Below are 23,339 nucleotides of genomic sequence, written 5' to 3'. Positions count from 1 at the left end.
GCCGGCAGGGGAGCTGTACCTGGAGGAGCATCCCGTGTCCAAGGGGTGCAGGAGAGGCCGGGAGGGAGAGGCTCCTCCGAAGGTGTACGAGCTGGAGGTGGTGCCCAGGAGGGTGGGCACGGGCAGGACGGTGAGGCCAGTGGTCTACAGGCTGGAGGAGAGCGAGTACCGGCGCCTCATCCAGGAGGCAGAAACGGAACCTGAGGAGGAATGGGAAGACACAGAGGACACACTGCTCTTGATTGAGGAGGGCTATGCAGGGGATGGGAAGGTGGCAAGCCCAAGCCTCAGCAGGCTCAACTCCTTGGAGAGAGTCCTGAGGAGGCAGATGAGCCGCTCGGACTCGGAAAGCAGCGTGGAGAGCAGGCAAGTGACCAAACTGAGCCCCAAGGGCCCCTCGGAGGGGAACAAACCGACCGTGCCCGTCAGGTCCGACAGCTTCGAGCGCAACGCCATCCTCATGGATTACATCCTGCAAAGCAGGCAGGAGGCAGGCACTCCTGTCTCCTACAGCCCCGGGGACAGCAGCAAGGCAGCTGAGAGCCTGAGGCAGGTGCGGAGCTTCGGTCCCCAGCCCGATGGAACACTTGACCTGTGCCAGAACGGCCAGGCCAGTGAGGAGAATCCAGCCAGGAAGCCCGAGCAGGACCAGCAGGTAGTGAAGAGCCTGGAGAGAATGGTTCCTGTGGTCACAAATTATCCCTCGTCAGCCAGAGACATCGGGAGGCTTTCGAGACAGAGTAGCAGCCAGCTCCCAGAGAGCAGGGAGCAGCTCGGAGGTGAAGCTGATGAACTCGATTCCTACATCCCGAAAAGAACCCCCCCGGTGCCCCCTGTCAGGACCCACAGCAAGGAGAGCCTGGCTCTGAGTATGAGCAAGGCTGTGGCGCTGACGGAGGCGCTGCTGGAGCCCCTCGGCGATGAGGCCAAGGCTGGCAGGGAGCAGCGGGCAGCGGCGGGCACGGAGCTGCTCCCTGGAGGCAGGACTGCGGGAGGAGGGGGCTCGGAGGAGCCGGAGCGGAAGGGGAGGCAGAGTCAGGAGGATGAGAATGTGCTTAAAGTTGCCGATGCCAAGAAAACCTTCGAAAAGCCCAAGGCGTCGGAGGGGACGGCAGCAGCACCAGCGCCCAAAAAAGGTGAGGAGTGAGGGGTCCCGGCTCTGCCGTGGGGCTGGGGGGTCGTGGAGGTCTCTGGGGCAGGTGGGAACACGGCCGTGGATGGGAAGTAGCTGCCGGGAATAGCCAGGTGACAGACGGGGTGTGCTCAGGGCACACGGAATCTGAGGAGGCAGGATGGGAATCAGGTGTCGGTTCAAAGCCCTTGGTGCGGTGAAACTCTTTTAGAGAAAGATTTGTTTTGTCAGACTCCTGTGTAGGAATAAATACAATTTACTGCTTCTCACAGCAGCTACGCTGCAGCAGTGTCCATAGGATGTGTCCTCCCAGTGCCATGTGGGATTATTGGCCACCCCAGGCACTTGGTGAGCCAATGTAATTTTATTCTAGCATTAAAAAAGCAGCATTATTTTCTCTGAATTCTTTTTCTCTTGCACTGTGACTTGACTGAATAAGCCTTTCAGGAGAATGACATCAACTTGGAAACCCTTTCAGCGAAAAATATATGGAGAAGTGAACTCTGTTGAAAATTGCCTGGTAAAACAGCAGCTCTGCAGAAATAGGAGGGATAGAAATGAGTGTTTGTGTGAGAGTTTGGATCCCGCAAGGAGCCACCCGACCCACGCTGCTTAACTCCCATCTTCTGTTCAGTGACAATCTGCAATTGTGCATTTCCTTATAAGGGAAAATAAGTGTTTTAAGGCACAGGAAATCTGTGGTGGCTTTGAACTGAGTTTGCTTAAAAAATAGGTGTGATCGGTTACTGTCGCGACGGAGTTGGAGCGTGAACGTGCCACAGTTTGTGCGTGTCAGGGATGACAAAATCCCAGCAGGGATGGCAAACAGCTCCCCTGCTCTCAGGAGGCAGCTGAGGACACATGGAGAGACATAGAGGTGGGAGATATTTGTCACTGCAAGCGCTGCCAGGCTCAGAGCACGGGGAGGGGTGGTGGCATCTGAGTGTGCATCTCCACACCTCGAGAGGGAGCTTGGCTGGTGTCACTGAGGCACTGCGATGTTTGATCAGATCATCCTTCCCCAGGTGGAAGGAGCCCGGATGGAATAGGTCTGGCTGAAGAAGGGGGTAAGAAGGGATACAAGGAATCAGCTCCCTCCCCAAGGCAATAGCAGCTGCAGCCCAATCCCTCCTGACATATTTTCACCTCCTTGTTCCCCAGAAGAAACAGGGAGGGATAAGAGACAATATTCCAGTGCTGAGCCGTGGAAATGTTGCAATAAAAACATCACAGACTCAAGGATTGGTTGTGGTTGGGAGGGACCTCCAAGCCCATCTCGTTCCACCCCCTGCATGGGCAGGGACACCTTCCACGGGAGCAAATTCCCATTTTGCTCTTTCCATGACATTCTGTTGGGGTTTTAAAAGCTGGGTCAAACATTGATCTTCCCAAATCCCAAACATGGACAGCTCACCTGGATTTACCCTTATGTGTTTCCTTAATTATACCTCTGATTTTTCCAGCACCTTTGGTCCAACCTGGTCCTAGACAGCAGGGAGAGAAGCAGAAGGAGATGACAAAAGAATTCCAAAGTGCTTGAATAGTGAGGCTCTGTGATCAGTGCCCAGGAACCTCAGCACCCAGCCCTGGCTCCTCCCCTGCCTGCCTGAGTTTTTCCTGCTGTTCAGGATGCTAGGAATTGTCAATCCCAGGATAGTCGTGTTGTAAATAAAATACAGCTTGCTTTTTGCTTTTTGCTTTCTTGCTTTTTCTCTTTTTTTTTTCTTTTTCTTTTTTTTTTTTTTTTTTTTTTCAGTTCTGCTTTCTTGTCTCTCTCCTCCTCGTTAATCACCCAGAGACAGCAACAAAGGAAATCCCATCTGTTGCAAGCAATTGCTTTGGGTTTATTTGGTGGCCCAACATTTTAATTAGGTATTGGGACCTACCTCCCCTTCACTGCAGAAATAGAAAAGAAATGAAAATATATTTCACAATCCTGTCTAATGATGGAGAAAAATACATGAGGAAATGGATTAGCTTGAAATTAGAGGTTTCTTTTTGCTGTAAAAGCTCATTTTTTGATGTCTTTCTTCCAGTTGAGTTGGGAGGGATGTGTCTGTCACCGATATTACTGCACAAAAAGGTGTGAGAATGGGCAGATGCAGTAATAGATGGGCTGGATGAAATCTATTTTAAATCATTAATAACAATAGCATCAATTATTAATGCACATCCTGGCCTAATGTTCACTCATTCCTTATCCATCTCCAGCATCCTCCAGCCCTTCCAAGCAGCACAGGAGCGGTGTCAGTGCAGGATTCACTCACCACAGTGGATTTTATTGCCCTCTGGGGAGGGGGGTTGTGGATGAACCCAGTTCTGGGGTCTGGAAGTAGCACAGTGGTGGTTCCACATCACACAGAGCTGGGAATAAAGCTCAGGGTAGTGGTGGTTCCAGATCACACAGAGCTGGGAATAAAGCTCGGGGTGCTGGCTCCCAACCTTCTCCTTTAATCCACGTTTTCCTCTTTCCTTGCCACCACCCTCAGACACTTCTCCCTTCCTGGCTGGTGTTTGATGGAACATTTTGCTCTCCTTATCTTCATTCCCTAATTCTACAGCTCCCCTTTCTGGCCAAGGATTGAATAAGGCCAGTCCAAAGGGATTTTGCTCTCCCTGTCTCTCCAAACCCTTTGCAGGCTCTGGGGAACGCTTCCCTGGGCAGAGCACATCCTCCCAGCCAGAGACAGAATCGATTTCCCATTATCCAGAGCCCTTCCGTGGTGGCTCTGAGAACGATTTCATCTTGGCAGCTGCTCAACAGTTGATGCTCATGGAAATGTCTCTCACAAACCAGGACTGGGTGCACTTTCATAAAGCTGCCCCGTGCCCACGGACATGGGGGAATCAAGGCAGAAAAAAGTAAATTAATGCTGAGAGTAAATCCAATTCCACACAGGGAAAGTGGAGGAGGGAGGGTTTGTCACTGCAATCAGTTCAGATTTCAGAGAATCTCAGAATTGTTTGGGTTGGAAGGGACTTTAAAATCCATCTAATCCCAACCCTCTGCTATGGGCAGGGAACATTTCCCTGCACTAAAAATCACTAAATTCCAATAATGTTAAGTGAAAGGTAAGATCACATTCCTGATTTCAGCAGGAACAGCTCTTCCCAATGCTGGTGGGCCTGGCCTTGATGGGATCCCTAAATTATGTAAGCCATAGAAGGAGAATATAAAAACATTCAAATTTAATGTGGGAGAACCTGGTAAATAAATATTGTAATAAATTAAATATAATATAATAATAATGAATCAAAAGGCTTCAAGAAATAAATAGATAAATAGGGACATAAAAGTGCTTGAAAAGCTGCATAACTCAGATACCTGCAAACCCAGGGCTCAAGACTGTCCTGACTGGCATATTTTGCTTGATTTAGAAGTTAAGCTGCAAAACAACATTAAACTTTAAATTGCTGATCTCTCTAAACCCTCCCTAAGCCATTTCCCTCCATTCAGAGTAAATTTAGCAACGAGGATTTCAGCAAAATGAAGTGTTTGAGACAAATTCATCCCTCCAGTGACCTCACTGGTTCCAAAAACGGGGTTTTGTCACCCCTTTGGGATGGCTCAGAGACACCAGACTGAATAAATTAATCAAAATTTCTCCTTAAAAAAGGTGCCTCAGGTGTTTCTTTACCTCTTCTCGACTATAAACATGGCCTGGGTGGGGAAGGCTGTGGGATACAGCTGATGTGGTCCTTGTGATGCTCCTCAGGCTCATCCCAGGAGCAAAGCAGGGGGATTTATTGCAGGGATGGAATTGATGCATATTTGCAGGAGGCTAAATTTAGCAGCTGACATAAGTTTCAGAGGTGGAGTCTGTAGCCACGGTGCCGTTTCCGTATAAAGGCTGTGAGATAGTTTGCAGCAATCCTGCAATGATGTAGCTGAGGGGAAAATATGTGGGATGGCTAAAAGTGGATTTTTTTTTTTTTAATAAATCCTGAGTTTCTGCAAAAATGTGCTAACTAGGTGTTAGTAAAATGGGGCAAACTTTGGTGTGTTGATCCTTGTAGCTGTAAGGATTTGGTGGTTTTCCTTTAGAAAAATTAGGATTTGTGGCATATTTTGACAAGTTGTTTGGCTGGCAGCACTGTGGATAACACTTAAATTGTTTGTTAGGGTGGTTTTACTCATCTGAAGTGATGAAAATTAGTGGTTACAGCAGAACCAAAGAGCACACATAAAACCTGAGCTGTTTCTTCTGTTTGTTGGAGAATTCAGCCTAAAATTCCTGTAATTTCTTCATCACCTTGTGATCTAAACAGCTTGTTAATCCTAGACAGGATCTGGGTGTTCTTTGGAGTGTTTCCATCCAGCTGTTTTAGGAAGCTCTGGTAGAAATTCCACAGGTATTATTTCCACCTGAGTCCATCCTTAGTGACTCTTCAAGCAAGGAATTTGCATCTCTGCAGGATCCACCCTTCCCAAGGCAGCTCTTGAGAGGATTAGGCTTCAATCAGATTTCTCAGGATGAATTTCACTTGCTGTCCCCTGTGTGCCACTTTCTTTTCAGCTGGAGGCCAAAAATCTTCCTTGGTTCCCCTTCTGAGCTGTTGGGCAGTGCTGGGTGCTACTGCTTTGGTTCTTGTCTTCCAGTCCAGGCTAAAGCATGGCTTGGTACATGATTAAAATATCAATTCATAAAATTTAACCCCTCTAGAAGTTTGAGACTTCTAATAAATAAAGGATGGGCAGGCAGGACTCCCAGCTCTATCACTGACTCATTCTGTGACCTTCAACACATCGCGTACATACGTGGAAAATGTGAATCACAACCTAAACTCGCTAAACTCTGGGTTACCTGCAGCTCTGCTCCAAGGCTGCTTTTGTTTTCTTCTCTTTTGGATTTAATGGGATTGTTTGAGGGAGCAGGGTGGTGTAATTGTGCTGGGCTGGCTTTCAGAAAGAAGCTATTGATTTATTTCAGGGAAATTGTTGTCATGGGCAGGGGTGCAGCCTTGCCACTCTAATCTCTGCGCGTATAATATTTTTATCAAGTTGTTTGCTCAGTAGGTAAGAGAGGCTTGTCTGCTTGTTGGATCAGCGGTTACATTTAGTGTCAAAGGTTAATAAATTCAGGATAACATTTGTTTAATCTGTAGCTACTGATGTTTCCATCAGCTGTGACAGTCAGACCAGGACAAATGTATCTCCCTGAGGTTTTTCCGTGTGTTTTAACACCAGCTATCACTCACAGGGGGTAATTCGTGGTCCTGTGACAGCTCCGTGGGGGAAGAGGAGGGCTCTCAGCTCAGCTCGTCACGACACATATTCCTCCAAATTCTGAAGGATTACAAGAGGAATTAGCGGGGTGATGCTCCCCGAAAGATCACCCCCCTCTTAAGCATCAAACCACATGCAAATGAACGTGCAAACGTCGGCCCAAGCGGATGAGGAAGCTCGAGGAGTTTTGGTTTTGGCCATGTATGGTAACACTGAGGGCTGTGGGCTCTGCTCGGGTGTTGTTCACCCGCCCCTCGGGCTCCCTGAGGCCGCAATGGCCCCGAGTGTGGCGGTGTCACCTGAGTACAGCCAAGTACAGCGTGCTCGCCTGACCTGTCAGAACAGCACAGATACAAACAAACCTTACACCTCAAAGCGCAGCGTCCCCGAGTTGTCTTTACCGCCAGTGCAATGGGGGGAACCTCTGGTTTCAAACCTCTGCCCTGCGTGTCTTGTTGAAGTGTGTCTCTTAAGGGTTGAGCTGTGCAGTTTGTAGCAGGGGCTTTTGTCACAGTCCTTTTTTCACCACAGCCACTGTGATTTGGTGTGACAGCGAGGTGATGCGGTTGTTTTTGTGTGGAGCTACTGGTTCTTCTCAGCGTTCCCTCTGAGGACAGCAGGGTCATCTCACCGCTCAGGGCACACACGGCCGGTCCCTCAGGGAGGACACGATCACTCCCTCAGGGAGGACATGACCAATCCCGCAGGGATGACATAACCGGTCCCTCAGGGGGGAAATAACTGGTCCCTCAGGGAAAACACAATCGGTCCCTCAGGGAGGATATGACCGGTTCCTTAGGGATGAGACGATCCGTGCCTCAGGGATGCCATGATCGATCCCTTAGGACAGACACGGCCGATCCTTCAGGCATGAGATGACAGATCGCCAGGAATGACATGACCGGTCCCACAGAGCGGACGGGACTGCTCCATAGGGCGGACATGGCCGGTCCCTCAGGGCGGACACGATCGACCCCTCAGGACCCTCATGACCTCTCGCCCCCCAACCGCCGCTGAGGGGAGGCGGGGCGGGGCCCGAGAGCGCGCGACCGCGCGTGGTGGGGAACGCCGCGCGGCCATTGGCTGACAGAGCCGTCACTCACCGCTCTGCCACGCCCTACCGAGGGGGCGGGAGTGGGCGGGGCCTGATCGGAGGGGCGTTGTCTCTCATGGGCGGGGTCTGTCCGGGGGCGGGGCCCGCTGCCGCGCTGCCCCGCCCCGCCCCGCGGCGCTCAGTCGGGCGGCGGCGGCGGGCGGAGGAGGAGGCGGAGGCGGCGGCTCCGCCGGGCTGAGGAGCGGACGCGGGAGGCGGCTCGGGATCGCGGTGCGGCTCGGGGGCGGTGAGGGCGAGCGGAGAACTGGGGAGCACCACAGAGCGGGGCTGCGGCTGGGCGGGCAGTGCGGTGCCCACGGGAGGGCGCCGGGCAGGGCGGGGGTCCGGCCGGGCGGGCCCTTCCCGCGCGGGGCCGCCGAGCCCTCCGTGAGGCGGCGGCCGCTGTCAGCACGGGGCCCGCGGCGGCAGCGCCCTCCCCGCATCGCCTCGGTCCCGGCCGCTCCCCGCTCCCTCCTTATTAGGCAGCGGCGCGGGGTCGCCGCCGCATCCGCATCCGGCCGGGGCCGCCGGGCAGGGCAAACCCGGGGCGGGGCGGCGGCGCCGGGCGCTCCCGCCGCGCACCTGATGCCGCGGCGGGGACAGCGCTGGGGGGCTTTTGTTCGGCGCGTTTTCGTTTCTTTTTTTTTTTTTTCCTTCCTTCTTTTCCACCCGGCGATGCAGCAGCCGCTCGGTGCCACCGGCGTGTGCCGCCCCCGGAGAGCCCGTCCCCGCCGTGCACCATGGCAGAGGACAAAAGATGAGAGCCCTGATGGAGATTTAGTTTGGGTTGATTTTTCGGAGGCTCCTGTAGAGCAGGTCCTTGTCACGCCGTTATTAGAGGCTCTTTCGAGGCTGTGCAGGAGATGTGTGGACTGCTGGGTTGTGTGACATGGTATGGGGATCCCAGAATGGTTTAGGCTGGGAAGAATCTTAAGGACCATCTCATGCCATCCCTTTGCTGTGGGCAGATGTCCCTGGGCTTTGTTTTCCTATGCAGGAAGCCACATTGTTTAACAGTGATACACCAAAGGCTGAAATTTAAAGGTTAGTCCATACCTGTGCTTTATGAAATTTCCACTGATTCTGTTAACAGCACGAGGGAAGGTCTTGGACACATGGGCAGGTGTCTGACACCACCACACAGAGGTTCAGCTGCAGGACATTGTGATGCTGTAACTGACTGACTGCACAGGAGACCGGTCTGAAAAAAGAAGAAAATAAAAGAAGGCAGTGAAAGGTGCTGGGAAACAAAAGTAAACCCCATGGAAGCAGTTTTATTGTTGAAGATAAGTGATATGCATTAGGGTTGGGGTTTTTTTAGCAGCTGGAGTTGGTCTGAGCACTTCTGTTCGTGCAGATGTGCGTGGGGATTACTGGGAGCAAGACCAAGGACGGTGGCAAAATCAGAGAGGGATGTTCTGAACACACCAGGCTGCGGTTGATTTTTCAGTTCGCTGCTAAATTTCCCAATTTTGTTTTAATTTTAGGCCAGGCTGTTCCCAAATTACCTGGCACCATCCTCTCCCTCTGTGTGCCTCCGTGGCACTCACAAGGGAAGCTCTGGAGTGTGGGAAAATGGTGTGAACTGGCACAGCATGTCCTGGGAGAAGCGTGTTTGGATGTGGGGAAAGCAGCGGGTGTTGTGTGCGGGAGGCAGGAGAGGGTTTATTCCATTTTCATTTGAATAACGAGCATTGAATCATCTTTTCTGCTCAAGAGGGGGGGAAAAATCCAGATGGCTGTGTGCTTGCAGGAAGGTTTTATTGCAGCTAATAGTGGTGTTTGCTAAGGACTGAGTACACAAAGGTAGAAGATCAAATACTTTTGTGGCAGTGCCTGTTTATTTTGGATGTATGTGTTTTTCTGTGTTTTTGGTAGCCCCAGTAAGACCTGACACGGGGACACGTCAGGCAGCATTTGCTCGGTGTTTGTTTCAATACAGCACTTCATAATAGTAATTTTTCAATGGTCACTTGTAGCCTTTTATCCAGATTGCTTTAATCAGCATTTGTGTTCTCTGTTGGCATTGCTCTGTCTTCTCCCGAGCTGTCTTTTCAAACATCATTGGATTTTTTCAAGTGAAATCTTCATGCTTATTGCATCTGTCACTTCTGGGATTCACTCCAAGCGAAAGGCAGGGATTCAGTTTAATGGCAATGAGGAGGAATGTGCAGAAGGGGGAAATATCAGCTTTTCCCTGGGTGATGCAGCGCAGGGTGCCGAGCTCTGCCCTCAGTGACATCGTGCTGGCCACATCCAACATTCGACTTTACCGACGGCTTCGTGAAACGGCTCATTAAACCAAAACGTTGTGTTGTGATGGGGAGGGAATTTATGGTCCTGGGTTTCATTTGGTGATCGATTCTGAGGAATATCCCTGGAATGCCAGCTTCCTATTCTGAAAGACATGAGCAAAACACTTCCTGGCCTGAGTTTGTAGCTCGGTGAGGTCATCAGTGCACCACTCCCAGGGCCAGGAATGTCCTCTTGGGCAAGCTCACAGGCACATTTTCACTTGACTTTTAAAGTCTGGGTTTGTTTGTTTTGATTTTGTTTTACTGAGGCTTTTGTGATCATCTCAGCCCTTCTCCGAGGATGTGTTGGAACAGAAACTCACTGAGGATTTGAAGTGCCCCAGTTTAAGCCTTTGCAGGGCATAGGAGCAAGAATTAAATGTTTGTGCTCTCTTCTAGCTCGCTCCCTGTAGTCTCCCCCAGTTAATATTTTTGGGCTGCCGTATTCTGGTGGATAGCTCTGAAATTGGTATGATTAGAAACTGTTTAGAGCTTCAGTTTTAGGCAGCTCCTGGAGCTGTGTGTGAAGAGTCAGGCTGCTGGTGGCTTGGGGCTGACAGGATGGGAACTGCTGAGTTTTTGTCACGTCCTGCACAGTTGCAGGTGGTGCTGAACACCAGGTTAAAATGAAGCAGAAAAAGGTTTTAGGCTTTAGCTGAGTGACTTAGAAAAGCAGCAGTGAAAGTCCATTTTTCTGGATGTGTTGGCTCCACCAGTATGGTTGGGAATTGTTTACTGGGCCCTTTCTTTTTATCTGTTAATAGGATTGCTTTGTTCTGCTTTTCCTCCTGTGAGTAATCGTGCAAAAAAATGGATTATTTGTTTCTTTTTGAGGTTATAATTGTTCAGTACATGACTTTTTGTGGCTTTTCTCATCTCAAACCACACATAGGCATGTGAAATACCAGCGTGACACAGAACTGCTCAGCTGCTCCCAGGATCCACTGGCAGCTTTGCAGGGCTTGTCCTTGGAGGCACAAATTGTCTGGAGAGGATCCTAATGGAATATACCAGCCATTAGTTCTACACCAGCCATTAGTTGTGTTTGTGGGGTTATGTAGAGAATATAAATCCAATCAGGATTAATGGCTGGAGGTAATGTTGTAGCTGGAAAGTAGAAGGTGGCTGTTGGGCAAGTGGATAATTTTACTTTTCCCCCCTCCCATGAAATTCCTGATGCCAATAAGACGGGGGGATCCCTTGGAGCAGACACCTTCCTAAAGGGTCACAAAGTGCTCCTCAGATGGAAGAGGATTTTGTGACAGAACATCCTGAAAACTTCAAAATCCTGCTCTGTGGGTCAGGAACTTGTCAGAGAAGTATTGAAAATGGCATCTGCTGCTGCCTCCAGAGGGGAAAACCTGTGGTTTTTGAAGGCTGCTGATGGGCCCATGGTGGATAGAGGAGATCTGCTTGGTCTGGAAGTGACAAAACGTGGCCTTTTGGACCATTTCTCCTCTGTGCTGATGACTTAGAGGGAGACTCAAGGAAGAATCACCTGCACTAGGGAAAGGACAATTTCTTCAGCATGACCACTTTGCTTTGTCTCAATCCATTTTTGCTGGTGATAACAATAAGTGATCTCTAATCTGCTTTTTGCTGAGCCTGTGATGACGTTGGAGGTCTGGCTCTTGGTGGGAGACATTGCAGTGACTGACATTGAGCTGGGCCTCTCAGCCCAGCATAATTAAGTTTGTCTTGTTTTCCTTTTTTAATAATTGAATTTGAAAGAGCACTGGAAATAAACCAGTGGTGGGATCTGATTCAAAGTGATTAAGGCTCAGCCTGATGCTGAGATGAGCTCCCAGCTCTCCTTGGAGTGTTGCTGAGCTGTGCTTGAGGCCAGGTGTTCCCTTTAGGAAGGACCAGGGTTTCCCTGTGGTTTTCCAGATTTTGGCTGCCATCTATGTAGGAACAAGCACACAGGTAATAATTCTTCTGAGCTGAATATTAAGGCAGCCATTTCTGCATTTTTAGCAGATGTGCCTGAGCAGGATTTCCTAAAACTCCATGGGAATGGTGTGCCTGAAACTACTCCTTGTTTGCATCTCTGTATGAACCCGAGCAGTGCATTACACCTGCAGTTCCTGGTAAATGGAGTTCAAATCACTCATTTCTGAGTATTTGGAAATATGGGAACTTCCCCTTCCTCCCCCCTGGTTCTGCATATAGTTGCCATAGAGACCGTGTTCCGGAGTCCTTGAAAATCCATTGTTTCTCCCAAATAAACATAAAAACCTGCAGTTTTAAAGCAGCACATTTTGCAGTGTCCCATTCCTCAGCATTCCTTCATCAAGAATTGTTTTGACAGGACAAGGAGCAAATGGACTGAAACTGAAAGAGGGGAAATTTGAGTTTAAGGATGGATTTCTTCCCTGTGAGGGTGGCAAGGCCCTGACACAGGGTGCTCAGGGCAGCTGTGGCTGCCCCATCCCTGGAAGTGTCCAAGGTCAGGTTGGATGGGGCTTGGAGAAACCTGGCATAGTGAAAGGTGTCCCTGCCCATGGCAGGAGGTGGAATAGGATGAGCTTTAAGGACCCTGCTAACCCAAACCAGTCTGTAAACCTGACAGGGACTTGGCATCCTACAGTGTGCCAGGCCTGGATGCTGGACAAACTGATAATGGGTGTAATTAGCAGCTCCGGGGATTAGCAGGCAGCAACAAATTCAATCCCTACTAAGCACCGTGTCCCTTGGGAACTGGGCAAACTGGCCATGCTGGGCAGATGATGGATTGATAGGGAAGATTGTCATCAGCAAAGGTTGAGTGCTCAGGCACCTGCTTAGGGCTGGAATTACCTCCTGGAGTGGCTTTTTTCATCCCCCTTTTCACTTGAAATAGTTAAAAATCCCCTGTGGTTTGCTGCTTCCTGCTGGAATCTGGATCCCCCAGCTGACTCAGGGTGTCTGCTTGGCATTTCCTTGGCATTTTTCATCATACCTGTGTGAAACAGATTGGTATCCTTCTTTCCAAGCTGGGAATGTGAGGTGACACATTTTACTCACGGTCTGGCAGGGTACTAGGCTGGGAATACTTCTAGCACGTACTACCAAGTGGAGTTTTACACATGGTTCAGGTGTTTGCCCCAGCACATGTGGCAGGGATGTTTACATGTGGATAAATGACCATTGTTACACCTTTAAACTCTTAATTTCTTACTTAATTCCCTTCTGCAGTACTTGTATTAATGATACCATATCTCAGAGGCTGGAGGCCCAAAGCTGTCTCATTCAGAACAGGAGGTGTATTGCATTTTTTTTAAGTTTTCAGTGATACTTTTTAAGCTTTATTTGAATTTTTGGATCTGCTGAGATCAATTTGCAAGGCAGGAGAGAATCCTGAGCCAGTTTAGGCAAACACAAGTTGCCAGACATTCCTCTGCAATGCATTCTGCTTTAGCACTGCCTGAAGGGTAGGCACAAAACTCCTCTAGCTCAGTGTTGCTGTGCTTCCAACATCTTTTTCCTGGCCACTGCCAGGAAAATTGCTCCTTTCTGGAACAGTTTGTTCTGTGTGGTGTTTTAAGGTGCTGCTGTTAAAGGTGGGTGCCCCTGCTTTGGGTCAGGCTACCCTGGGGTTATCTCTCCATTCTTCCTTTGGCTCCCTGATGTTTCTTTGGGGGTAAAGGTTATCTTTTTGTTCTTTGTAACTGTGCCTTGCCACATCCATCTTCTGCTCTACTCAGAGAATTCTTAGGTGCTCTGAAAGCTCCCATAAAAACCAGCTGGGCTTATCTGGGTGTAATTCTCTTGTTTTGGCCGGGCTCCTCTGGAGCTGCTGGAAATGCCCCAGGGATTCCCAAAGGACTGGAAGTGTGGGTTGCACGTGGAGCAACGTGACTGTCAAGCCAACAGGTAAGTAAAGCTTAAAGGTCATCAAGGCACAGGCTGTAATTCTTCACTGGAAACCAGTTCTCCAGCTGAGGGCAGCCAGCTGAAGGTCCAAGAATTCCCTAAGGAATCAGCCTTTGCCCAATGTTGGGGTGGGTGTGATTCTCCCTGTCAGGGAAGCTCAGAGGTGGAGGTGTCAAGGACATGGGTAGGGAGATGTTTTTCCTATTCTTGGATCTGAAATCTGTCTTTACAGCCTAGAATGTTTATTAAAACTCCTTAATAATCTAAATCTACTTCCCTAAGTTAATTTTTGGTTTCTTGCCTTCCCAGAGAAGTGAGAAAAGCGCTTTGTGTCACCCTCATAGTGTGACACCAGGTTGGGCCCCTCCTTGTCCCATGACAGGTCAGTGACAAAGAACATCTGTAGGACAGAGGAAATGTGTTTGAATTTGGAAGCCTCTGCTAAAGCAGATGTTTGGGGGGCTGTAATTGGCACCATGAGACAGGGATTTAAAATCAAGTTAGCAGATTGAACTATCTGGATTTGAGTTTCAGTCTTCTCTGGCCTTGTGGTCCCTCCCCCAGCCCTGATTTCAAATTGCACGTTACGGAAACAGGACGGAATGACAATGGTGCTCTTGGAATTATAGGCTGCTTGGCCAGAAGAGCTGGCAGGACAGCAAATGGAAATGTGGAGAAACACACGCCAGTTCCAACTGGGAGCATTGAGATTCATTTTGCAGCTTGTTTGTACTGCATTAAAATCTGAGATGTTGGCGTTGTCCGGCCCAAACCTCCCACGTCCTGGGGTGAGGATGTTGTCTTGTCTTTGACAATTCACTGTTGTTGGGGCTATTTTGAGAACATTAAAAGCAGTTCATTGTGGGTGCCTCACCTGTTGGGTGGGTGTTGTTGAGAAGTGTGAGAAGGTGTTACTCAGGATGTGCCAGCCAAGCTCATTGTCACTTTTTGGAGCAGAGTGTGTCCACTCAAAATTCCCATGTGATGGACCAAGCTGCTCTGTGCTGTACTTCCAGTCTACCTGAGATGTTCTCCAGGACTCCAGCCCATCCTGTTTGCTGTTAGAGCAGGAGATGTGTGGCTGTGGTGTTAATCCATGAGGTGCTGCCATTGTCCTTGGTCACCCTGCTGCTCCTGGGTCACATTCTCCAAGGCAGCTCCGGCTTCTCCGCAGGCTCCCGGCAGGTCTGGGAGTTGTGCTCGGTCCAGCAGAGCTTGGAGCCGCTGTGGTCAGGCTGGGTCATGTGGAGAACGCTGCTCCTTGCTTGGTCAGTCTGACTCACTCTTGGCCAGGCTTTTTGGGAGCCTTGGTTGTGCTGATCTGTTGTTTCTGCCTTATTCTGGAATTGGGAGGAATTTGTGTCCCAGTTAATTTGGTGTTTGGAGCAGAGGGTTCCCTGATGGTGCAGTGCTCTGGGAGACCTGGGACCTGCAACCTTTTATCTGGGAGACTGTTTTTCTTTTAAAACACCTTTACTGTTTCAAGTTTCTTCCTATGGATGCCAAGGGATGTTGCAATTGAGGAATAGAAAACAGCTCATCTATTCCTTTGGGGATGGGGCTGGAGCTCCTCTGCCATGGAGCCAGACTGGGAGAGCTGGGGGTGTTCACCTGGAAAAAAAAAGGCTCCAGGGAGACCTCAGAGCCCCTTCCAGTGCCTAAAGGGGCTCCAGGAAAGCTGGAGAGGGACTTTGGACAAGGGATGGAGTGACAGGACAAGAGGGAATGGCAGGATTAGATGGAATATTGGAATTCTTGGCTGTGAAGGTGGGGAGGCCCTGGCACAGGGTGCCCAGAGAAGCTGTGACTGCCCCTGGATCCCTGGGAGTGTCCAAGGCCAGGTTGGACAGGACTTGGAGCAACCTGGGATGGTGGAAGGTGTCCCTGCCCATGGCAGGGGGTGGAACTGGATGAACTTTAAGGTCCTTTCCAATCCAAACCATTTTGGGATTTCTACTTTCACTAAATCTTCTGGTCATTTTTTAAGGGATGACCCAATTTAGTAACGAGGAGAAGCAGGGTAATGTTCCCAGTAATGTCCACTGGAGTTTACCAGGAACTGTGCTTGGAAAACACCGTGTTAATGTAGTTCCCTTCGTGTCTGCAGCTCTTCTTGACTCCAGCAGAATGGGAAATCCTGCAGGTTGTTATTCTTTCTGTGCTTTAGGCTCCCAGCACCTGGGAGCTGCTCTCTGCTTGACTTCTTAAATCCACCATTGGACAGGACAGATAAATCCTGTGTATGAGCTGTCAGGTCTAGTGCTACTGGTGAACTCCTCTATCACACATAGAAGCTCATGCAAAATTATTTCATTTAGGCAGATTTGATTGCTTTGGGCTGTAGGAGAACAGAGAGATGAAAACACAGCATTTTTCTGCTATGAACACTCTGTTAGAAAAAGGTGCTTGGTTGGTTGGGAATGCTGGGATCTGGTGGTGATTTGGTGAGAGTTTCATGAAGCTGTGCTGGGGAGCAGCTCTTTTTCTGTTTGTAACCACCAACCTTTGCCCAAAAAAAAGAGGAAAAACCTCCAGTGTATCTCAGGAATATGGTCTGGAAAACGCTGGCATGTAACCTTCGAGTGAGAGAGGAATCCAGCGGGTCGGGGCAGCAGCTCTGACCAGATTGCTACTTCCCTGTTAGCTCTGATAACAGAACTAGGTCAGTGCTGGGGAGAGAAGCATTTTATCACTGAGTTCCCTTAGCTGGAATCCTGGGAGAGCCGTGCACTCCTGCTTGTGTCTCCCTTGGGATCATGGTGTGGTCTGGAGCCCTGTTCTTCCCTCCTCCCCATGGCTGCTGCGATGGGTGTCAGGAGCATCCCTGGGGCTGCTGTGACGGCTCTGGCTGCAGCTCCCAGCGCTGTTCCTCAGGATATGGCTCTGTCTCTTGGCAGTGGATGGGATACAGTGTGCAAAGAAGCTTCTCTGGTGTTTATTCCAGTGGAAAAGGAAGGATCTTTGGAGGGGATCATGTAAAAGGCCACGGCCTTCTGTGGTCGGCTGCTGGAACAGCGATGTCGGAGGTGGGAGTGTGTGGGAGGTTTCCCTTTCCTTATCCAGTGAAAAGCTTCTGTGGTGTCCAACCACTGTGCAACTGCCTCTGCTGGCAGCAAAAGCGGAAGCTGAAATGCAGGGATCACAGAATTCCAGAATGGTTTGGGTTGGAAGGGACCTTAAAGCTCATCTCATTCCACCCCCTGCCATGTGCAGGGCCACCTTTCATGCTCCAGCCTGGATTTGAATGCACTGAGGCACCTAGAATGTTCAAACCCTGCTCTCTTAACCCTGTATTTTGTATGGTAGTTGCCTTTATGAGGTTTTGTCCTGAGTTTCAATCCTTTATTTTTATTTCCACTTTGCTCTCCTCTTCATTTTAATACCCCTTTTTGCCCAAAAAGGGGTATTAAAACCCCTGTGGGTAACATCCCCTAAAACATCCCCAACCACCTAAGAGGTGGGGCAGCTTTAGTGCCAGCTGACAGCTCTAAAAGATAGAAACACAAAAAAAAAGAGGATTTTTGGAGGTTGCTGCTCTAGTGCAATGAAACTCCCATTCCTGCTGGTTCCCCATCCCACTATGGCTCCTGCTGAATTATTTTGTGTAATGATTTTTGTGTGCATTCATTGCTCTGCCTTTCTGGTAGATGAGACAGATTAAATGAAGCCAGACAAGGCTCTCAGTTCGGGGTAATGACTTTAACTGCGGCGTCCTTTTGTCACTGCAAATTATGGTCAATGATGTAATGCTGGATGTGGAGATACAAAGTGTGGGAGTGGTAAGATCATCCCAGAAGGGTTTGGCTTGGAAGGGAGCTTCAAGCTCATCTCATTCCACCTCTCTGCCACAGGCAGGGACACCTTCCACAACCAGGTGATTCCCCAGGAAGGTGAATTTTATCCCTGGAAATCTTGAAGTGAAAATAGCCCCGGGAGGGGAGATGTGAGACGAGCACACACAGGTAAACCCTCAGGAAATAATGAGTCCTTCTTGGTGATCCTGGGAGATTTGAGCTCTACAGGCACTTCTGACTTAAGAGTTCTTCATATTCTAAAGGTTTTCATGTGATCATTCCAGGTTACAGCTCTGAAATCCAGAGTTGTATCAAGTGTTTCACAGGTTGCAGCCAACACCTTGCACTTCGTCCAGAGCAGAAATTTCAGCTTATTCAGAGTTTGGGTTGTGTTACATTTTTGAATGTGCTGGGCTCCCCAGTTGAGATATAATCAAATTCCCTGGTAGTTTGTGGTTTAGGTTCCCATCCCAAAATAGAATCTTGCCAGTGGTAGAACAGCTGGAAATTTCAGTATTAAGTTCATATTCCAGCTTTTTGTCTTTAAAATGAAGTGAAATCAGATGGCAGGGTCTTGCTCAACCTAGGCTCAAGTAACCAAAGGCTGAAAATAATCTGCACACAAATATGATGTGTTTTGGAATTGTGACCATCTGTAGTAGCGTTCACCTTTGTTTTAAATAACTCTGAACAGCTGAAAACAACAGTTCTGTCAGCAATGGACTGGATATGGATTGATTGGAAAAAGGATACACAGAGGGAACAGAATTGTGTTTTAAAACACAGAAACTGCATCAAGGCATTGGTTGCTGTTCCCTTTTTCTGCTGAGCTTTCATGTGAAGTTGTGGGGTGAGCTGAACTTTTTGTGGCCACTTGACATTTTTTTCCCTCACTTCCTTCTTTGCCCAAGTCTTGCAAGACTTCATATCATGGGCCTGAGCTCTTTGATTCCATGGATACTTGGAGAGGGAGATGAAGTTTTCCAAGAGCATGGAGTGACAGGACAAGGGGGAGTGAGTTCAAACTGAGTAAGTTTAGATGAGATATTTAGGAGAAATTTCTTTCCTGTGAGGGTGCTGAGGCCCAGGGTGCCCAGAGAAGCTGTGGCTGTCCCATCCCTGGAAATGTCCAAAGCCAGGTTTGATGGGGCTTGGAGGAGCCTGGGCTAGTGGAAGACATCCCTGCCCCTGGCAGGGGGTGGAACTGGGTGAGCTTTAATGCCCCTTCCAACCCAAACCATTCTGAGATTTTTTTATACTAATTCCTCCTTCAGCCTTGATGGTGACAGTGGTGGGGAGATTTCCCTGGAATAGGTGAGCAGCTGGACTGAGCCCAGGGCAGTGTGTATCCATGGCCCTGGGTCACCAAGAACCCCAGAGCTTGCACAAGCAAGGCTCTGGAGTGAAGAAATGCCAGAAGAGAGCGATTAGGAAATAACCTGGAGGTCTCTGTGCCTTTTCTCAGTGGGGTTGCTCAGTCCCTGCTCCCTTGGACCCGCAACGGTGGGACAGAGCCGTCCTTGCCGTGAGGAGAATGAGGGGATGGTGATGTTTCAATGGCCTCAAACCCTCTGAAATTCTCTATCCTCCCTTCCATGTGTGGCTCTGTACCTTATCTTCCACAGGATGTTCCAAATGCTCCAAGGAAGGAATTAACAGATTCCTTGTGGGTTTTTCTCCGGTGCTTATCTCTGTGATGGCCAACTGCTCTGCAGATGTAGCTCAGCTCTGCTCCCAGAGGGTCTTCTCTCCATGCCAGGGGCAGGTTGGAACATCCTGGTTTGGGTTTAGGATTATAACATACCTCCAAGATTTTATTTTTTTTTTTAAAAAAACCAGCTCTGAGCAGAGTTGGTTTGGTGATGAGGTTTTGCTGATGAGGCCCAAGTGGCTCAGCCCCACTGTTCAGGAAGACCTTGGGCCTCACAGTTGGTACTTGGGAATCCTCTGGGCTTTCCCATGGTGCAGTTTCACCTATGGGTCCATCCCTCCATCCCTCCCATAACATCACTCATAATTGCTGCTGGTGCACTGCCTATAGAACCACTGAATTATTGAGGTTGGAAAAGACCTTTCAGAGCATCAAGGCCAACCACTGACCTCTTAATTTTTATTTTTCTTAATCTGCTTCCTATTCCAAAAGCCCCTCAGCAAGGCTCAAACTGGGAGTATGGGGATTCACCATCAACAGCTGCAACTTGACTTTTTCCACTTACGGAAGAGCCTTTCCAGTTCCAAGTACCAACCTTTTGTAAATGCTGTTCTCCCTATCCGCTGGATTTGTATCTCCTCACCCCCCCCTTCAGTAGCCTCCGGCTGTCTGACTTCAACTGGCCTTTTATTCCAATGCCTCCCTTTCCAGAAGGGATCACAATCACATGGGCTGAGCAGGATTTTGCCATTAGTGGGGGGTTTTCCTGTAAGTGTTCCCTAGCAGGATGCATTTCCTCTTGCATAAGCAGGCTGCAAACCCTCTGAAGCCACAGAAATCCATCTGTTGGATTCTTGAGACAGATAAATCCTTTATAAACAGGAAAATGGGCAAACTCATGGTAGCTCTTGTGACACATCGTGATGGGAGATCAGAAAAGAGTGGAATGAAAAGTATCCCTGTGCGAGCGTGGCCGGCAGCATCCAGCCTTTTCAGGGTCCTTTTAAAAGCTGCCACAAGGGCTGGGCTGTTCACAGGACACAGACTGACAGATAAACCCAAAGTTTTGGTAAAATTCAGCTGGAAGTCGCCCAGAGAGGGAATAAATAAGAGATTTGAAGGCTGGTTCCTCTGTGCCCACCAAGATGCCGTGTGTGGCCAAGCGGGATCCAGGAGCTCAGCAGCTGTAGATCTGTCAGCACTTCTATTGTGGAGGCCTTTGCAGAGTGTCTAATGCTTCTGTTTTAATTTTGCTGAGGGTTGTAACTCTGGCAAAATTTAAAGGCCTTTCAGCTCCCAGTCAGGAGGTTTTAAATCCTCTAAATTTGCACTTTACCCCCCAAAAATATATTCTGTATAGCAAGTGGATGGAGATGGTTCCTCAGCCAAGGTTTAACAGCATAGATAATGATATAATTAACTTCTTTTTTTAATGCTCATGTTCCAAGTCCACTTCCTAAGAGAAAATCCCCAGCACAGCCCTGCCAGCCATGGATACACTTCCTTACCCACTTGGGTATTTCCAAAGTCACTTCCCAATGTTCCCCAAACCGCCCGGGTCATCCTTTTGCAAGTGTGATGGAAGCTGAATCAGCCTTTCCTGAGGGTGAATCATCCCAGGTGTTGGTGTCTCACCTGATAATCCTAAAAGTGGCACAAAAAAGACAGGGACTTGTTAGAGCAGGTTCAGAGGAGCCCATGGAGCTGGGCTGGGAGAGCTGTGGGGGTTCACCTGGAGGAGAGAAGGCTCCAGGGAGACCTCAGAGCCCCTTCCAGGGCCTAAAGGGGCTCCAGGAGAGCTGGAGAGGGACTTTGGATAAAGGATGGAGTGACAGGATAAGGGGGAATGGCTTTAAGACAAAAGAGGGTAGACTTAGATGGGATACTGGAAATAAATTCCTGGCTGTGAGTGGGAGAGATCCTTGCACAGGTTTCCCAGAGCAGCTGTGGCTGCCCTGGATCCCTGGGAGTGTCCAAGGCCAGGCTGGGAAGTGCCCCTGTCCATGGCAGGGGGTGAACTGGATGAGCTTTCAGGTTCCTTCCAAATCAAACCATTCCATGAACTGGAATGCCAAGCCTGGAGCTCCTGCTGAGAGAACCTGTGACAACCAAACTGAGCTGTGGATTTTCTTGGAGATGCATGAGGAGGCAGAGGAGAAGGGAGGGGATCCTTTGCAAAGCAGGATTGAGAAGCAAAGAGGAGACAAAACACTCTTCCCATTTAGGGCCAGTCTGTGGCAGAGATGGGACTCTTTTGGGGTGCTCAGGCTCCCATTCCCCACATTGGGTTTTTCACCTGCTCTCCCTGATGAGCTGAAAGAGCCGCAGTCGCTGCTCCTTCCAACCACAACCAGCACATTCCCTCCTCCTTCTTCTTCTTCTCCTTGGAGAGCAGCCAGATCAAAATGGCTCTGATCCAACGCCAAGAATCACTCCCTTTGCTATGGAAATGAGCACTTGGGGGCTGCTCACCATGTGTTCATCAAAGAGTTCCTGCTAAGGATGATGAGCTGTAGGTGGGGAAGAGGGCAGGGAAGGTGTGTTCCAACAGATCCCTTTGGAACAAATAAGGATATTTTTGGAGGCATCTGAACTCTCTGCATTTTTTAAAAGTAATTTATAGAAAAACGAATGATTACCCTTTGCATCAAAGGGTGAAAATGAGGGAAATAAAGTAGTAGGATTTCACCATGGGGTAAAGGGAGTTTCTCTTCTGTCAAAGTGGAAGGGGTGACAGATCCCCAGGATCTGATACTTGAAATGAACTTTTTTTTCCTGCTGTTCTGGTATTGATCATGTGAAAAAGTGATACAATTATCCAAGTGATACAAATAATCCTTTGTAGCCGTCCCACCTGAATTCCCAGCATTGGAGCAGCCACATTCCCAGCCCCCTGGCTCTGTGGGATGCGATTCCAGGCAATTTGCTGTGCTGGCTCAGCACGACAAGTTCAAACCTTTGCTTTACCTTCTTCCCAACAATCTGATTTTAATCTGGATTCACAGCAGGGTGGGAACGTTGCCAGGGGGTGAACACTCCTGGAAATCCACCATGCACAAAGCAGGAGCCTTTTCCCTGCTCCTGGCTGAGCTGCTCAGGCAGATGATGAGAAGGAATTGCTGCAAGGGGTGTTTCCAGGTGGGGAAGGGCTGAGCTGGTGTCACAATGGGCTTGGGAGAACATTCCTAATATCCTGGGGGTGGCCTGGGGTCACCTGGAATGGTGGGAAGATGGTGGTGATGCATGGTTGGTGCTCACTGCCAGACCTAGCCACGAACTCAGAGGTTCAGCTGAGCCCTCCCAGCTCTGGGAGGAGCCCTCGGGATGGAATTGTGTGACAGGGCTCAGAATGAGTCGACACAAATCAGTAACTGGGTGTGGAACCGCATTTTTTATGATGTGTCTTAACTGAATCTTGAGACTTCAGCATTTCTTGTCATTTGGGCATCTTGGAGTTGAAATTCACCTTTTCTTTGTGCATGATTTGGTGAAGCTGGGGTCGTGCTGGAAGTGTCCAAAACCAGATTGGATAGGAGGGTGGAAGGTGCCCCTTCCCGTGGCATGGGGTGCAATGAGATGAGTTTTAAAGTCCTTTCCAACCTAAACCATTCCATGATTTTATTTAGTGCTCTCACCTGCTGGCTGGAGCTGGAGAGCAGCTCCTGGTTTATGACTTCCCATCACACTCCGGTGTTCCGGGGCGTGTCCAGCATGGAGCAGGCCTTTGATTTGTGCTCTGAGGGAAACAGTTGGCAGAAAGTGCATTACACCACTCCAGTAACTGATGGAAGTCAGGAGGGAGCCTAAATTCAGCTTTAATAAGATAGAAATCATTAACAATTTCCATATAGTTCTTTTCCATTGGCATCTCAAACACCTCAGTTCTTCCCAAAATTTTGCATTTAAAACCTATTTTTTCTTAACCATTCTTAATCCTCTTTAAAATATCAGTGTGAGAAAGGCACTGTGGGGAACATCTTCTGTGGCTGGGAATGACCATGGAGCCCTCGGCTCTGTGTCACCAGAGCGTGACCTCCACCCCACACCTGGGACAGGTGTCCCCATCACAACACCAACCCCAAATCCTCATGGACTGGGCATACTGGTGGCTCCAGTGGCACTGGTACATCCCTGACCACTGGAAGTGACCAGTGCCAGTTCCCAAACGGGCTCTGGTGGAAAACAAACCCTCAGCTTTTTCTCCCTTATCTCTGCGGAACTGGAGAGTTTCACTGCAGAGCTGTCTGTTTCGTTAATTGGAACATTTTCCTCCTCTTCAAACACATTCCATGG

General features: G+C 49.2%; 1 protein-coding gene across 2 annotated transcripts in view; it reads left to right on the top strand.

Moving 5' to 3' along the window:
- The first annotated feature begins 7,582 nt into the window (after window positions 1-7,582).
- CORO1C (coronin 1C) overlaps window positions 7,583-23,339 on the top strand; it is a 39,250-nt gene continuing 23,493 nt past the window's right edge. Inside the window, exon 1 of one of the 2 annotated variants that reach the window (XM_015643544.1) lies at window positions 7,583-7,683. The gene's annotated coding sequence lies outside the window, so the exon portion shown is untranslated. Of the gene's footprint in view, window positions 7,684-8,673; window positions 8,690-23,339 lie in introns of those variants that run through there. The other variant, XM_015643547.3, reaches the window with a different exon arrangement.

Source organism: Parus major, chromosome 15 (genome assembly GCF_001522545.3).
Source record: "Parus major isolate Abel chromosome 15, Parus_major1.1, whole genome shotgun sequence".
Lineage (NCBI taxonomy): Eukaryota > Metazoa > Chordata > Aves > Passeriformes > Paridae > Parus > Parus major.
The sequence above is the reverse complement of the archived record's forward strand: the minus strand, read 5'-3'. Positions and strand labels throughout refer to the sequence as shown.